Raw genomic sequence first — 15,595 nt, forward strand, 5'->3', positions numbered from 1 at the left:
TTGTTTGTGAGGCAGGTGCTTGTTTAGAGTTTTTGAGAAGAGAAACCATGGTCCAAAAAATCCCAAACTACTGATAGCTCTCCTAGGTATAGAGAATAGAGCCAACACTGTAGCTTTAGCAGGACTAGTCGATTTGTACAGAGCTGGATTGGACATAGTACATTTCTGTACAAAATCCACATTTTAAGTGTTTGATATAGCTGGTCTGTGAAGGTTTTGCTTTACCCAGATTAAAGTGGAATGGATAGAATTTTTTATACTTTCGGCAAGAGATTGAAGGTTGTTTTGTTTCAGTTTGGGATGTGATTTAGTAAGATAATATCCTGCCTTCAAATTACACTTTTTTTTTTTTTAAAGATTTATTTATTATATCGATGTACACTGTAGCTGTCTTCAGACACACCAGAAGAGGGCATCAGATCTCATTACAGATGATTCTGAACCACCATGTGGTTGCTGGGATTTGAACTCAGACCTTCGGAAGAGCAGTCAGTGCTCTTAACCACTGAGCCGTCTCTCAAGCTCCAATTTACACTTCTAACTCCCCTGCTTGCTTTGGTATTTGACATTCCGTACTTTTGCTGTTTTCTTTTGTTTGAGGCTCACTATTATTTACCATGTGACCGTGCACATCCTTCTGTATACTTCAGACCATCTCTCAATTACTTAAAATACATAATATAATGCAAGGCCCTTGTAAGTAGTCGCTATATTGTATTTAGGGAGTGCTCTAAAACCATCTTTATACTTATAAGTTGACATAGTTAACTTCTTAAATCCAAGTATCTAGGGTTAAATTTGTAAAAGTTAAGATTGTAGCTTGAACACATAGCTTTGTGGGGTTACATAATTCCTCCGTTGGAAGGGTTATTAGATAAAAAATTATTACAATCCTGGGTGCATCAAAGCTGTGATGGCTTTTATATTTTTATCAAACATCAGTTACTTAAACTCATATTGCAACATAGGAGCTATGAGACCTATGGAGTTATGAGAGGCAGAAGGTTTGTCTCCTCAAAAAATACCATCTTTTCTTTTGACTCGGTGTAAACAGTACAGTGGAGAGACTTGTGATAGAAACTGGAGAGTAGGCCACCTTTCTGGCTCTGGGGCTATTAAAGGTGCTGTTCTAGGATGACGTTTAAGGAGGGAAGCCACTTAGGAAGAATAGAATGGGAAGGATTCTAAGCAGAGTCACAGAATCAAGAATGTTTTGTGCATGTTCACACTGGGTTGCCATTTCCAGTCTTGTTTAGTAGTAGAGAAGAGAGTAGTAGGTGTTGGTTTAGGAGGCCTTTATTAAAGGCCTCACATGCTAGGTAGAATGCGTGGACATTTGAAGGAAACAGAGAGTCAATAAAAACCCAGGATCACATCTGTGTTGTTGGTAGACTCTTCTCTGGGTCCAAGAGCAAATACCAGTCAAATGTTGATTAAAGCCATGTGGATAGAGAGACAGCACTGAGGAGGTTGTGTCTGAATTAAAGGAGCAGCAGGAGCAGCAGTGGGACAAGAAAGGAGGGGACCATGTCCATTAGGTCAGGGTTGTGATGGTGCTTTGCAGAGGACCCAAAACACTACAGGGTGGGAGAAATGAGGGGCATTAGCAGAGACATTGAATGGGGAAGAACTGATGACAGGTGTATTGCAGTATGAATGCAATGGGAAGAAGGTGGGAGGGAGGGAGAAATGGAGGGAGAGAAGAAGGGGGTGAGGATAAGAGGGAGGAAAAGAATGAGTTTGTTTTTTCATTTTGCCTGGTATTGAATCTATGCTCTTGTCAAGACGGATTCCACTGTTAGTGCCTGTATTATATACCCAGACCACAAGAGAGTTAGCCAGGCAATCCTTGTGGGCAGTGGTTTGGGGAACGTTTCCTTTTAAGGGAAACATTTGGCTGTTGGGCGACTTTATAAGCTTTTGTGAATTATTTTGTGTGATTGTTGCCATAATTATTATATAGATAGGAATTTTGAGTGATTTTACTTTTGAATTCTTCCTTTTTGGAGATATTCTGAATATTAATATAGGTTCACAATCCTCTAAATTATTTATCAGGCATTGAAGTATTTCAAATATTCTTGTCTTTTTTAAAAGTCTTCTATCCTTGACTCACGTTCCTGAATACATTAGTGATTCTTTTGTTGTGTTGTGAAGTTTAGTAAACATGAAGCTTGAGTTAAATTTGCTTGAAGAACTACTATTTTTTCAAAAGAAATAATTATTTTTTCCATCATGTTCTTTTTTTTTTTTTTTCCAAGACAGGGTTTCTCTGTATAGCCCTGGCTGTCCTGGAACTCACTCTGTAGACCAGGCTGGCCTCGAACTCAGAAATCCACCTGCCTCTGCCTCCCGAGTGCTGGGATTAAAGGCGTGCGCCACCACCGCCCGGCTTCCATCATGTTCTTGATGAGCTAAACAGAAATTATAATAGGTACTTTAGTAAACATAAATTTTTTTGTTTGCTTACCCCTTCCCTCAATATGGAGCATGCGTTACATACAATATACATACCCTTTTAGAAACTTCTTAAGCTGCTGCAGTTGAGTTGGAATAGCAGTGATAGTAAGAAAAGTTGGGTACACATGAAATTAAGAAGCCCAAAGAAAACATTTGGTAACCAAAATACTGCTTGGTGGCATGGCATGAAGCCACAGATCTAGTCTAAAGGGGGACAGGGTGTGGTTTTACTGCTCTGTCATGCAGTCTGTTGTAACCGTCAGAAACATATGTTGCTTTATGGGTGTGAGATGTTTTCTTTAACGTGGGCACAGCTTTACATTGCCTGTCCTGAATTCATACAGCTGCTGGTTTAGTGTCATTTGAATGATTATCAACAAGGTCAACAGTGGTGGTAGAAATGTTTTCTTGGGTCTGCTGCTTATGGCTTCTATGCTTCTCAATGCTTTCTCCAAACACAGTAATGGCCTGTTTGTTTTCAGTCTGAGTTACACTGAGCTCTTTAAAGATAGGGCTTAGATGCTTTGTTTTGGGTATAGAAAGTAATATTAAAGGAATGAAATATTAACAGAATTTCAGCAAGCTAAAGAAGTTACTGTGGACCAGGCAAAGGCTGAAGACAGGGACTGTGCTGTCTTCTGTACACTGGCTGATGAGGTGCTGCTCCTCAGTGAATTCAGATCCCAGTGTGAATACCCGAAATAAGTGTGGTTTTATTTCATTTTAAAGTATCAAAAAATATATGATAAGGTAATTTGATAAAAGACTGTATTGATTATGCACAGATATCTTTATCTTTTCACTGTCCCCTAAACAATGAAGTACACTTGCTACTCATAAAGCACTTACATTGCATTAGGTATTTTAAGTAATCTGGAGATGAGTTAGAGTGTACAGGAGGCTGTGCGTGGCTTAGATGTATGTCCTAGACCGTTTTACACACTTGGATGTCTGTGGTGTTTGGACAGGTACCCTAGAGGTCCTAGAGACAGTTTCCTGTGGATAGAACAGGGCTGGCTGATGCAGGTAGACTGTTACATTGTTACAGTTTCCTGTGGATAGAACAGGGCTGGCTGATGCAGGTAGACTGTTACATTGTTACAGAGAAGATGGTGGTTTTTCATTTCCCCCTTTGCTTTGTTCACTGAGACACCCCACTCTAACCCATGACTTTCAAATACCTTTTTCATTGTGCTATATTCTCCAGATTGACCTCCACATTAGAGTAAGTAACCAAAAACTCATTGTGGAGAATTTATTAAATATATTAACTTTAAGCAAAAAATACCACTTTAGAAGTATATTTTATTGTGGAAGTTCAAACATAATTAAGCTCAAGTACAATAATGCTAGTATTCATCTCTCATTGGCTATGATCATCTTAAATTTCATGTTATTTTCTTTTTTTTTAATTTTTTTTTAATTTTTAATATTTTTATTACATATTTTCCTCAATTACATTTCCAATGCTATCCCAAAAGTCCCCCATAGCGCCCCCCACTTCCCTACCCACCCATTCCCATTCTTTTGGCCCTGGCATTCCCCTATATTGGGGCATATAAAGTTTGCAAGTCCAATGGGCCTCTCTTTCCATTGATGGCTGACTAGGCCATCTTTCGATACATATGCAGCTAGAGACAAGAGCTCCAGGGTTCTGGTTAGTACATCATGTTGTTCCAACAATAGGGTTGCAGATCCCTTTAGCTCCTTGGGTACTTTCTCTAGCTTCTCCATTGGGAGCCCTGTGATACATCCAATAGCTGACTGTGAACATCCACTCCTGTGTTTGCTAGGCCCCGGCATCATCTCACAAGAGACAGCTGAATTTGGGTCCTTTAAGCAAAATCTTGCTAGTGTATGGAATGGTGTCAGTGTTTAGAAGCTGCTTATGGGATGGATCCCTGGATACGGCAGTCTCTAAATGGTCCATCCTTTCATCACAGCTACAAACTTTGTCTCTGTAACTCCTTCCCTGGGTGTTTTGTTCCCAATTCTGAGAAGGTGCACAGTGTCCACACTTTGGTCTTCATTCTTCTTGAGTTTCATGCGTTTAGCAAATTGTATCTTATATCTTGGGTATCCTAAGTTTTGGGCTAATATCCACTTATCAGTGAATACATATTGTGTGAGTTCTTTTGTGATTGTGTTACTTCACTCAAGATGATGCCCTCCAGGTCCATCCATTTGGCTAGGAATTTCATAAATTCATTCTTTTTAATAGCTGAGTAGTACTCCATTGTGTAAATGTACCATAATTTCTGTATCCATTCCTCTGTTGAGGGACATCTGGGTTCTTTCCAGCTTCTGGCTATTATAAATAGGGCTGCTATGAACATAGTGGAGCATATGTCCTTTTTACCGGTTGGGACATCTTCTGGATATATGCCCAGGAGAGGTATTGCTGGATCCTCCGGTAGTACTATGTCCAATTTTCTGAGGAACCGCCAGACTGATTTCCAGAGTGGTTGTACAAGCTTGCAATCCCACCAACAATGGAGGAGTGTTCCTCTTTCTCCACATCCTCGCCAGCATCTGCTGTCACCTGAATTTTTGATCTTAGCCATTCTGACTGGTGTGAGGTGGAATCTCAGGGTTGTTTTGATTTGCATTTCCCTGATGATTAAGGATGTTGAACATTTTTTCAGGTGTTTCTCTGCTATTCGGTATTCCTCAGGTGAGAATTCTTTGTTCAGTTCTGAGCCCCATTTTTTAATGGGGTTATTTGACTTTCTGGAGTCCACCTTCTTGAGTTCTTTATATATATTGGATATTAGTCCCTTATCTGATTTAGGATAGGTGAATCATGTTATTTTCAATGTCTCATAGTAGTATTCAGTAAGAAAATACTATTTCCCAGACTAGTGGGCAAGATCTAGGAAGACGTCTAAATGACCATAGACTAGTAGTTTTCAACGTGTGGACTGTATATCAGAAGCATTATGATTCAAAACAGTAGCAAAAAAAAAAATTATGAAGTAACAATGAAGTAATGTTATGGTTGGGGTCACCACGGCACACGTAGCTGTATTAAAGGGTTGCAGCATTAGGAAGGTTGAGAAGCACTGCTCTAGGCCTTCACTCCCATAGTTCCCAAGAGATGTTATAGCTATGGCCATTTAGCTCCTCTAAGCCAGGAAAGAAGGTAAGAAATGTTTTCTTTCTCGGAACTGTGTTGGAGAAGCTTGCTGCCTGGGAGAAACATCAACTAAACAGTTTGGGGGTTAGAGCTGTTACTGTGGAGTGGGGTTACCCATGGTCTGTGGACTAGGGCAGCTCTCTGAACTTTTGATAAAATTGGGCAACGAGATAAAGAGCTTGTACTGGAATATAAGTCAACACCCAGCTTCTTTTGTGGACAGTGTCTTTATCTTTAAAACAGAAAAGAAGAGAGATCCACCCACCTGAATAGTAATTGATTTACATCCTGGCCAAAAGTGCTTTGTTGTCCTGCTGATTGGTGATAATCTGGGGGGTGGACAGCTTTTTAGAACTTGTAGGTCAATCAAAAAATTTGTCAAGAGTTATCTATAAGGTGAATATGAGTGAATATATGACTGACTGAAATAAAGTGTGATATTGTTTTTAAATTGTCATCTTAAATACTTAAAAACAAGTTAAGTCAAAGATTTGATCAAATTCTAGGTGGCATGGACATGCATAGCATGACCAAGACATTTGACATGTTCACAAGTTGGCAGCTCTGGTGGGCATTGCAGGTTGTCCTTCTGGGAATGTAAAACTTGTTTAAATTCTTCTAAATCCTTATAAGTTCTTCTTTTAGAGGATTCTTCTTTCCCTTACTTTTTACCATGAACTCAATGAAAAGAATATTTCTTTTTTTTTTTTTTAGATTTATTTATTTATTATATGTAAGTACACTGTAGCCGTCCAGAAGAGGGCGCCAGATCTCGTTACGGATGGTTGTGAGCCACCATGTGGTTGCTGGGATTTGAACTCTGGACCTTCGGAAGAGCAGTCGGGTGCTCTTACCCACTGAGCCATCTCACCAGCCCCGAAAAGAATATTTCTATATAAATCTCACATAACTTTTATTCTGCAGTCCTAAAATTTAGGACCATGTCATCATCAAAGAAGCTTTAAAATCACTCCCAATTGTCTCTCCTGCACCCGGAAGCTGCTGTGCGTAAGTTATACTGCACCCTGAGCGTGTATCTGTTTACTGAAAAAACAGAAGAGAGATCCTTTGTCAGTAGCAGAATGTGAAGACCAAGAGTGTCTTTTATGGGTCATGGTGCACCAAAGTGGAGAGACAACAGATTTTCTGGGGCTGGTCTGTGACCTCACTCCTAGTCAATAGTGGAAGCACTGTCTGTCCTTTGTTACTGTAGCAGTAAGTCTGACATCTCCTGCTTTAGATCTTTCTTTAGCCTCTCCCTGAGCCCTACAGCCCTTCCCTTGTGTTGTTGTATAAATTAGTGAGGGAAACTTTCTTAAATGGGAGTTGGAGCCCTGAGCTTCAATCAATACCTAACAATACAGCCATTTGTTTTGTTGAACTACCTAATCTCAGTTTTGTTCTAAAGTAACTATTTACCTTAAAGGCTTTTATTCATACCTAACCCACATGAATACTTCTGCCATTCATATTGAGGCAGCACTCTCAGTTGAGGTTGTGGGAATGGAGTTTGGAATCACTTGGGTGGTTGCTTAGTCATGGCTCCACTAAATTAATAATTAGAAAATAACCTGCAGATCTGGGAATTCATAGCTGAACATGTATATCCACTGTGTTTTCAGAATGCTTATAGTCATCTGAGGCTGAATTGTTCCCATACCGTCCCATAACTGTTCTCCAAAACAAACCCTGACACAAACCTTTGATTTGCCTACCTTGATATGTATCTATACATCCAGCTTCTTTTCTATTTCATAGGCTCCTTCTGTTGTCCAGTCACACATGCGTCTCTCCATGCAATATGCCTTCTTGCCTTATGGTCACTCTGGCTACCATAATTGTTCATTAGACTTTTGTGCTAGAGACTCTTTTGGCTTCTTGACTATGTTTTTGCTGGTAGCCTTTGCTGTCTCTGTATTTCTGGTACTGGGTCATGTTTAAGGGCAATGGAAATCCACTGGCATCTTCAGTATCGTCTATTGATCCGTGGCTGCTTTATCTCATTTACTGTTAAGTAGATGAGCCTTGCCTCCCTGTCTTTCTCTTGAGTGTCTCATAGATCGTTAAACCCAACATGTTTTCAAATGTTGTGCTCTCCCACAAGCTTGCTTGACGTTCAGTGGGCCTATGAAAGGAACCTGCCTACCCAGTTTTTCCAGGCAGGACGTCCTCAGGGGAGGACAAGATCTCTGTCCTTACTCATTAGCCACACCAGGTATCCAGGCCACAGGTTTTCTATAATCTGTCCCCTGCTATTCCTGCTTGCTTTCTTTCTCTTTCGCTATCTTTCTGATTATAATTATTTCTTGAACACTTTACTGTTCTTGTCTTAAAATAGGGATAAGAGTGAAACTCTTAAATTACTCTAAGCATTAAGTAGTAACATACTTTACACAAACAGGCTGTCCTTGCTGTTAGGATGGTTGGTTTGACCTGATGCAGCATTCCTTGCTACCATATTTAGAATCACTCAGTGGGAGTAAGGTAGTGTTTAAGTGGTCTCACCTGATGGGAACAGTCCTGTCTGCTAGGTTCTCTGAACCTCTTCTGTAGCCACATCTCGTACTGCCATAGCTTTTCCTGTGCTGTACATGGCCCGGGCTGGTGTGGTAGGGATCAGTGTTTTCTTGCCCTTCCCCTCTATCTTCATCTTTCAGGCTCACTTGGTCCCTCAGGTAACATTCTTGCTTTAACCTTTGAGAAATACTATCCATCCCATTTACTGTATTATATAGGCTTTGTAAATCCCATCTGTTCTTCCATTCTTTTAGATGTAACATGGAACCTAGTATAGTAGTAGAAAATTACTAAAGATTGAGGTTTTACTATGTTTCATATAAGGCATTTCCCCCCCCCCCCCACTACCCTTAACCCTTTTCCCCAGAGTGGGGGATTGAGCCCCAGGCTCTGCCTGTGATAGGCAGTGAGCTATTAACTATAACTCAAGCTTTTTATATCATTATGTTGTCCAGGCTAGCTTTGAGCACATTTTGTTGCTTAGACAGGCTTTGAACTTGTGATGCCCCTCCTTCAGCCTCATTAGTTCCCGAGATTGCAGGCCTGTGCCACAAGCCCAGCATCTTGTGTTTATTTCTATTTGATCTTCTTCCTTGCTAAACCATAAACACCTCATGAGACCAGACCATTCTCCATTTACTAGACTGGGTGCCACAGCTGCTAGCTCAGGCGATAGCCAAAATCTGAAATCATATTGTTGCATTTCCTAAGTTCGAGGTGCTTTGAGAATTCATTCTGTTCTTACTCTAAAATTCTCTTTCAATTTCCATCTTTCCTTTTGTAGTATGTTTTGTGTTTATATTCTCTTTCCACAGCCATTCAAATGTAATCAGTGGCAAGAAGAGGGTTAGATCTCTAAAGACATTGAAATATCTTAACATACTAGTAATTTGTCATCACTTTCCTAGAAATTGTCCCTGCTACCTAAATTTTGTCTTTTAATTGTCTTTGCTACCTAACAAAGTTTAAGCTCTGGAGTCTGGCGTTAAAGCCCTGCCGTAGGACTGCTTCTGTATCTCTTCCCACTCACTGCCTTTTACTGCATGTATCCTGTGTTCTAACATAATGGTTTCAGCCCTGCCTGTACATTAGAATTACACAAGGAACTTTAAAGTGGAACACTGATACCTGCGTCCTAGTCTTGGAATTTTTGAGTTAATATATCTTGGGTGAGTTCTGGTTTATGAAAGTACTGACCAGCTCTTTCATGGGGATATTGTCTGAGATCTTTTAGGATTTCATAGTCAAGGAAGTTTCAGTAGTATTGCTTTTTGTGTACTTCATTCCAAAGATATTAAACTAACAGTATTAAATGTGAGGCTTTGTGATGTCTTGTAGAGAAGAGAGCTGTTTAATTTTGTTGAGATAAAGAGTGAGGCCATCTGGTCAGAGAACACTTTCATGTATACTTGTTAATGACTTCTACAAGGTGGGATATGGAACCTGCTTTGTGAGATGATAGTTTCAGACACATTTCAACTCTAAAATCACTTTTTTGTCCTTTTCTGACTATCCTATCCAAACCAGACTCATCCTTACCCTAGGATTCTATCTAAATTCTCTTCTTTGTGGATACATTTTTTTTTTAATACTTGAAATTCCCTTTCCTATGTCCATGAACTTTTCTTTGTCATTTTACCCCTGTGTGTTTAACTTAGAACAGCAGGGAATTTCTTGTTCTTTTCACTCTCTTCAGCACCTAAGAGTCCTGACAATAGTAAGTAGAAAGTTAATACTTGGAGAATGAATGAATACCAGGTAGTCATTTATTCATGGCTTAGGCTTTTACTAAGGTGCATGTATTTAAATGTCATGAGTTATATGCAATTTAAAAGTAATTTGAAGTACAGTCAGCGTCTGTGTCCATGGGTGCATTTATGTAGTCAAATGTCGACTCAGTGGATTTGGACGAAACATGCCTGTTCTGAACACATGTTTTTTTTTTTTTTTTTGTCTTCTTTCCTAAACAGTAAAGTGGATTAAAGGTATTTATGTCGCATCTACATTTTGTTTGGTGTTATAGCACCTAGAAATGCCTTAAAAACAGACAGAAAGGATATATGGGTTATTTTCAAAACCCTTGCCATTTTATGAATAATAACTTATCTTCAGATATGATATTTGTGGAGGATCAAAGCACAAAACTCTTGTGGACACTGAGGGAGATGACTGCATTCTTAAAGTAACTCAGATTACAGGAGCACAAATAGATAACAATAGTTTCCTTTACTTTTCCCAATTTCCCTCATGGAGCATTAAAAGGAAACGAATAAACAAACAAACAAAAAAACAAGTAAAAGTTTCTAGATGGCAGACTACAGGGAACATTTGTGGGTTTTATGGTTTTTGGGGCAAAGTGGAGCCTGGTCTGTTAAATTGGACTTTCTTTTTGCTACTTAATTTTTGGGCAAGTCTGTTCCAGATGGCTTCCCTCAAGGAAAAAGGGATTGATATCTCAGTGTGAGCTGTTGAAAGAAGCTTGGATGAGGAGTCAGTGAGTGATGGCTCCCTTTTTGTAGAATATACCACTCCAGCAAGACTCAAATGTTAGGCAAGGTATTTGTTTTCTCTTGGCAAAAATTTGTGATTATTAAAATATTGAGTAAGAGTGTATTTAAACAAGTTTGTCAAGTAGATTGAGGAGATTGTTTGGGTATCAGAAACTAGAATCCCAAGTTGGTTTTCCTGATGCCCAGGGCTGATGGAACAATAAACACCGAAGCTGTTCTTGACCTTCTTAACAAGGCCCCTGTTCTCTGGAGGCATTGTTGTTAGTGCAGCTGTGCCCATGGCTCCTTGGACCTCTCGCTCTCATGGTGTATTTTGAACAGGGTTTTAATAGGTACAAGGTGGGTGTGAATATACTGTAGCATGTGTACTTCATGGGAACTACACCTGCTTCCCATGAACTACACATGCATGTTGAATTAGTAACGATACTTTTACTGCCTCTGAGCTCTGTGAGGCTGCAGCATGACTAAGGCCTTTCTAAGATTGGTTCTAACCAAACTGATTTATTCCAGGTAGGTACTATTCCAGAATTTATTTTGAACTTTCCGTACAAAGTGCTTTCCTAGTATAGCATTCTAGCGAGTGCTGAATGCCAAAGTCTCAGGTGATCAGTAGTCTGTTCTAAGCAACACTAGAAGGAGACCAAGCTGCATCTGCATTCTGTTTCTAAATAATCTTTTAAATTACACATCCTGCCAAGAATTCAGAAAAGAAACTTTAATCATGGACTCACCAGTCAGAGGTTATCCAGAATGAATTTGCATTTTTCCTTATTATCCAGGAAGAAGATATATGTTGCTTTTTATGGCTTCCTAAATGTCAGGAAAGATAATGTGCTAGGAAGCTAAACAAACCAATTTTGAATGTGAGTAGATCTTCAAGATGGATAGTCATTCATGTTTGTTACATTGATATAGCATAGCTCTTCCATAACAATCCTAGGACAAGTCTGTTCTTGCTGATCCTGCTACCTAAAACCACCTTCACCAGGGTCCTAGGATTCATTTCTCACCTCAGTCCATAAAATACCCTCTTACTCCAATGACTGCACTGTCCTTGTAGTACCTTCTGTACCAGCTGGCCAGGGCTGTGAGTCACCTGCCCAGGCTGTCTAATTCAGCACTATAGGTTAAGAATAAATCACAGCTTTGATTTTGGATACACTGGGTCTTCATCACCATGAGAAAACATTTAAAGGACTGAAAAGATGTTTTGCAGTGATGGTTTTAAATAGTTGAAATTTCAACTATATTCAACAGCAGAGGGAGGATGAAGACATTAGAAAAGGCTGTGCTACTCCTGGAAGGAAGAGAGGAAAAGAAACACTCAGGAATACAGGCACAGAGGGAGATCTAGTGAAAAAAAAGGGTGATGGCAAGAAGAAAACAGATAAAAAAGTGCTAACCTAACAAAGTATTGTCTTTTGCATTGAAACGTGATTTCACCTGCAAATGTCTTGGGCTGCATTCATAGCTGTCTTAGGACATGTGTGGCTTGTGGCCCGTGGCATCCAAGATTGACATGCCTGGATGTGACCAAGAAGAAATGACCAAGTCATCTGGCATGGTTTCTGTCTGCTTTCATGGGTTTTACAGTATAGGGATTGTTAATGAGATCTTGTTAAGGACCATAAGTTGGTTTTATTATTTATTCCTACGTTCAAAAGTCTTCACTTTTGGTTATTTCTCACATCATTTTGGTCATATCAGTCCTGTTGGAGAAAACCGAGGTAAATTGTTTCCATTTGTTATCACAAGGAATATTTGTCTCTGTGCCTAGGTATGTAAATGTATAATTGTAAATTAGCATTCAAAGGCCCCAGTATATTTATGGAAAGAAAAGAAAGTAGCAGACAGTACTTGCTGTGACCCTGGCAGAGAAGTATTAAGGAGAGAAGCATTTCAGAGCTTGCTGAGCACAGCCAATCAGGTTCTTGCCTAGCTCTCCACCCTATACTATGAAAGCTCAGGTTAAGTCAGCAGAGAAGTAAATTTCCTCGCTGCCTTCTGCTGATAGCTGACTTTTCTCTCTCATCCTACTTTCTCTATTTCCTGCCCTTCCTCTTTGAGCTGCTGAGCATAACTGATAACATTTGTTACATTGTTTTTTTCAGACTTGAGAACTGCAGTGATTTGACCTTGTATGAGTGAGTGAATGTCAGGCACATGGATCATTAATCTTTCCTGTATAATACAGCATTCTCTGGATCCCTCTTAAAGCTAGAATAGTATTAAATATATTATCAAAAGTCAACTAGTATGGTAATAGGTGACTACGTAAGGTTTTCTTTAAAGAACTACTTTTAGAAGGTGTAGAGGTGAGAGGGAGCAGAACAGTTTATTCTTTGTAGAAAGATCTCCTAAGACACAGGCGTAGACTGAAATGGCTTTGTGAGATGGAGGGACTCTGCGCCTCCCTTGAGGATATTGTCCTGCTGCATATTGCTGCCTGAGCACCACCAATAGTACAATGTATCTTGTTAGTGCAAAGAAATGGGGTACTTGAAAGTGTTCAATTAACCAAGTTGTGCAGTGGCACTTGATAGCACGCATATCATGCATTAAAATGGCATACAAGTGAGTTCAAAACATGAGCCAGGATAACATTGTTGTAGTGATACCATTAGTAGAGACTTTGTTTTAGTGTAAGTCACTGAGGGATGTATGGAGAAGTAAAAAAAGAAAAAAAAATTGTGTGATATTGTTCAATATAAAATACATCGAATATCAACAGACAGTTCCTCTTAATAAAGAAAGTAGAATAGTCGTAGCCTGTTCTACACAGTAAATACCAGGACAGCCAGGGCTAAGTAGGGAGACCCTATCTCAGAAAACCAAAATAAATAAATAAATTTACAAGATTAAAAACAGCTTTATTACTTTGCAAAAAGTCTTTTCTATGATATAGGATAGTAAATAAGTTTTTCAACTTGTCTTGTGTCTGAGTTGAAATAGAGTGGTTTGAGATTTCCCCCTGCATTCTCACCCTTCATTATGGACTGGTGAAACCTGTTCTGCTCCTCATCACCTCTCTAGGGTTAGCATGATGGTATTCAGTATCAGGTGCAGAGTCAAGGCATTTTCATTAAGTGGCTTTATTTTTGTTGTTACTTTTTTCTAAGATAATTTGCCAAAACCAAATGGCTTTTTTTTTTTGAGTGGGGATGATTGTCATATTTATTGATTCTTTTTGTTTGTTGTTTGTTTTTTTGAGGAATATGATACAAAGGTAGAAAATAATAGTATAGTGGTGAATTGAGGGTAGGAAAATATGTTCAACTTTTTTTTTTTAAATTTGAAGGATATTTTCTGTGTAGGGGGGGACTGATATGTGTATGCACATATGTGTGCATGTGCCAGTGTACAGAATAGGGTGTCTGATCTCTTTAAACTGGAGATAACAGGTCTTTGTCACCTGCCAGATATGGATGCTAGGAATGAAACTTTGGTCCCCTGTAAAAGCAGCAAGTAGCCCGTCAACTACTTTTCTTAAATGTATATCTTTATGACTAGGAAAGATGTAATAGAAGTGTCAAATGTTAATGTATTTGTCAAAGTACGAGGGTTTTTTTTTTGTTGTTTTGTTTTGTTATTTTTGGACATGAACAATTGTCCTTTTATTAGGACTATTAATACTGATTTGGAGTATCGTGGGTGTTAAAGGCAGTAGTTTAGCAGTGCCCATAAACCATCAAAGGCAATAATAACACCATGTAATTCTAACAACGAACAGTATTTCAGCATCTTTGCCTGTTTCAATAGGCTATCTGTGAATGCATTGCTCAGGGATGCGTGACCCACATCACCTATAAATTTGATTGGAAGCCAAAGAACTGGCATAGGCTGATGGATAGCAGATTAGAGTCCTGATTAACCATGTGATTCGAAGACTGGAAATATATTGTCTAAGCCAGATTCATCAGATGCAATCAGAATTTCAAGTGGTCAAATGCAATTCAAATGTGTATTGTGGCTTTTCCTCCTCAGTTGTCTTTTTCCTTCTTTCCCCAAAGCTGAAAAATACTTCTTTGATGAATCTGCTTCTTACCCTAAAGCTGTCTGTCTGTTATTCATCAGAAAGCAGGTCGCAGTTCAGTGAGCAGAAGAAAAGATTTTAATAGAAGCTGTGCCAAGGGCTGTAATGCATCATTTTAGGGCCCTAATTACATTACAATGACAAATATCAATGGTGACAACAGCAATAACCTACATCCTTTAATGGCTGTGCTGGAAAAGGAGTTTGGGCCCCACGCCATTAGATTAGACTCAGTTTCAAAACATAGGCCATTAGAAGTGTGTGTCCACAGTATTACTGGTTGATCGCTGAAGCCCAGTAGAAAGGCCTGAAAATAAATGATGCCTCCCCAAAGCTTGGTCCTGTGGGACAAAAGAGGTGAAATTAGATGACCATGGAAGCAGCAGTGTTTCCGAGGCAACTTTAGCTTTCAAAGTGAGGAATGGCCTGCTTAATTGTATGAAATCACAGAGACATACCCCACCCCCTTGCTGCCAATTAGCCTGTCCAAGAAAATCTATTGGCATGACAGCATAAAGAAATTAAGAAGTCTTTTAAACAAAAGGAGACCTTTAAAGAAAAAGTTTGAAGATTTTACTCTTTTTCTGTTGGTATGTAGGTTAATATACATAATTTTTAGTACTAAGACTTGTTCTTTTTATTTTGTTGGGTTTTGTTTGTTTGTTTTTTGTTTTTGCCTTAAGTACGTACTCAGACTTTAAATAGCTTATTAAAGCACCACCAAATACCTCTTATTTTTATTTTTATTTTACCAGATGACTGAGTTTCTTTAGTAGTTTTTACTGCCTACATTATGTAGGCAAATTAAAGAACTCAGTTTTCCTACATGCCCACATTTTTTTTTTCAACCCTCCTAGCAAGGGACTATTTTATTTATGTAAACAACATAATGAGGAAAATATGCTTGGCAGATGGTTCTAAGCACAAGAATCATCA

At 39.1% G+C, this 15,595-nt stretch overlaps 1 protein-coding gene across 7 annotated transcripts in view; it reads left to right on the top strand.

The window, feature by feature from the left end:
- LOC110285992 (TLE family member 4, transcriptional corepressor) overlaps positions 1-15,595 on the top strand; it is a 141,905-nt gene that overhangs the window by 16,974 nt on the left and 109,336 nt on the right. Inside the window, exon 1 of one of the 7 annotated variants that reach the window (XM_021152458.3) lies at positions 5,488-5,602. The exons of the other annotated variants lie outside the window; for them this stretch is intronic. The gene's annotated coding sequence lies outside the window, so the exon portion shown is untranslated. Of the gene's footprint in view, positions 1-5,487; positions 5,603-15,595 lie in introns of those variants that run through there. 7 annotated transcript variants of the gene reach the window in all.

Source organism: Mus caroli, unplaced genomic scaffold (assembly GCF_978045245.1).
Source record: "Mus caroli unplaced genomic scaffold, Mus_caroli_1 scaffold_20, whole genome shotgun sequence".
NCBI lineage: Eukaryota > Metazoa > Chordata > Mammalia > Rodentia > Muridae > Mus > Mus caroli.